Source organism: Pecten maximus, chromosome 13, assembly GCF_902652985.1.
Source record: "Pecten maximus chromosome 13, xPecMax1.1, whole genome shotgun sequence".
Taxonomy (NCBI): Eukaryota; Metazoa; Mollusca; class Bivalvia; order Pectinida; family Pectinidae; genus Pecten; species Pecten maximus.
In genome coordinates this window covers 9685825-9688111 of record NC_047027.1, presented here as the reverse complement: position 1 = coordinate 9688111, position 2287 = coordinate 9685825, and positions in this window count along the sequence as shown.

The window sequence follows — 2287 nt, the reverse complement described above, 5'->3', positions numbered from 1 at the left end:
ATCATTACCCCTCTCACAGTTAATATCTATCATTACCCTCTCACAGTTAATATCTATCATTACCCCTCTCACAGTTAATATCTATAATTACCCCTCTCACAATTAATATCTATCATTACCCCTCTCACATGTTATATCTATCATTACCCCTCTCACAGTTAATATCTATCATTACCCCTCTCACAATTAATATCTATCATTACCCCTCTCACAGTTAATATCTATCATTACCCCTCTCACAGTTAATATCTATCATTACCACTCTCACAGTCAATATATATCATTACCCCTCTCACAGATAATATCTATCATTACCCCTCTCACAGTTAATATCTATCATTACCCCTCTCACAGTTAATATATATAATTACCCCTCTCGCAGTTAATATCTATCATTACCCCTCTCACAGTTAATATATATAATTACCCCTCTCACAGTTAATATCTATCATTACCCCTCTCACAGTTAATATCTATAATTACCACTCTCACAGTTAGTATCTATCATTACCTCTCTCACAGTTAATATTGATCATTACCCCTCTCACAGTTAGTATCTATCATTACCTCTCTCACAGTTAATATTGATCATTACCCCTCTCACAGTTAATATGTATCATTACCCCTCTCACAGTTAATATCTATAATTACCCCTCTCACAGTTAATATCTATCATTACCCCTCTCACAGTTAATATCTATAATTACCACTCTCACAGTTAATATCTATCATTACCCCTCTCACAGTTAATATCTATCATTACCCCTCTCACAGTTAATATCTATCATTACCCCTCTCACAGTTAATATCTATCATTACCCTCTCACAGTTAATATCTATCATTACCCTCTCACAGTTAATATCTATCATTACCCCTCTCACAGTTAATATCTATCATTACCCCTCTCACAGTTAATATCTATCATTACCCCTCTCACAGTTAATATCTATCATTACCCCTCTCACAGTTAATATCTATCATTACCCCTCTCACAGTTAATATCTATCATTACCCCTCTCACAGTTAATATCTATCATTACCCCTCTCACAGTTAATATCTATCATTACCCCTCTCACAGTTAATATCTATCATTACCCCTCTCACAGTTAATATCTATCATTACCCCTCTCACAGTTATATCTATCATTACCCCTCTCACAGTTAGTATCTATCATTACCCTCTCACAGTTAATATCTATCATTACCCCTCTCACAGTTAATATCTATCATTACCCCTCTCACAGTTAATATCTATCATTACCCCTCTCACAGTTAATATCTATCATTACCCCTCTCACAGTTAATATCTATCATTACCCCTCTCACAGTTAATATCTATCATTACCTCTCTCACAGTTAACATTGATCATTACCCCTCTCACAGTTAGTATCTATCATTACCTCTCTCACAGTTAATATTGATCATTACCCCTCTCACAGTTAATATCTATCATTACCCCTCTCACAGTTAATATCTATCATTACCCCTCTCACAGTTAACATTGATCATTACCCCTCTCACAGTTAGTATCTATCATTACCTCTCTCACAGTTAATATTGATCATTACCCCTCTCACAGTTAATATCTATCATTACCTCTCTCACAGTTAATATTGATCATTACCCCTCTCACAGTTAATATCTATCATTACCTCTCTCACAGTTAACATTGATCATTACCCCTCTCACAGTTAGTATCTATCATTACCTCTCTCACAGTTAATATTGATCATTACCCCTCTCACAGTTAATATCTATCATTACCCCTCTCACAGTTAATATCTATAATTACCCCTCTCACAGTTCTATCATTACCCCTCTCACAGTTAGTATCTATCATTACCCCTCTCATAGTTAATATCTATCATTCCACCTCTCATAGTTAATATCTATCATTACCCCTCTCACAGTTAATATCTATCACACCCCTCTCACAGTTAATATCTATCATCACCCCTCTCACAGATAATATTTAACAATACTCTTTAAACTCCAATTTGACAACGCATACGTAATTTAGTAGAGATCAAATTTTGTATAATATTTACAACTAGAAATTACATTTCCCAAATATATGATAATTACACATTTTACTATAGACGTTAACTAAAGCATTCGCGCCTATTTTAATCATATTTATAGCACCAGACATACTATACTGGACATTGTTGGATCGTCCAAAGGGAAGTAACTCGAGTCTAATTTCTTATCGCCACACTTACCACATGGTATCTTATAGTCTTACGTTACGTAATACTTGTAATAAAAACAATATAAAAATAAG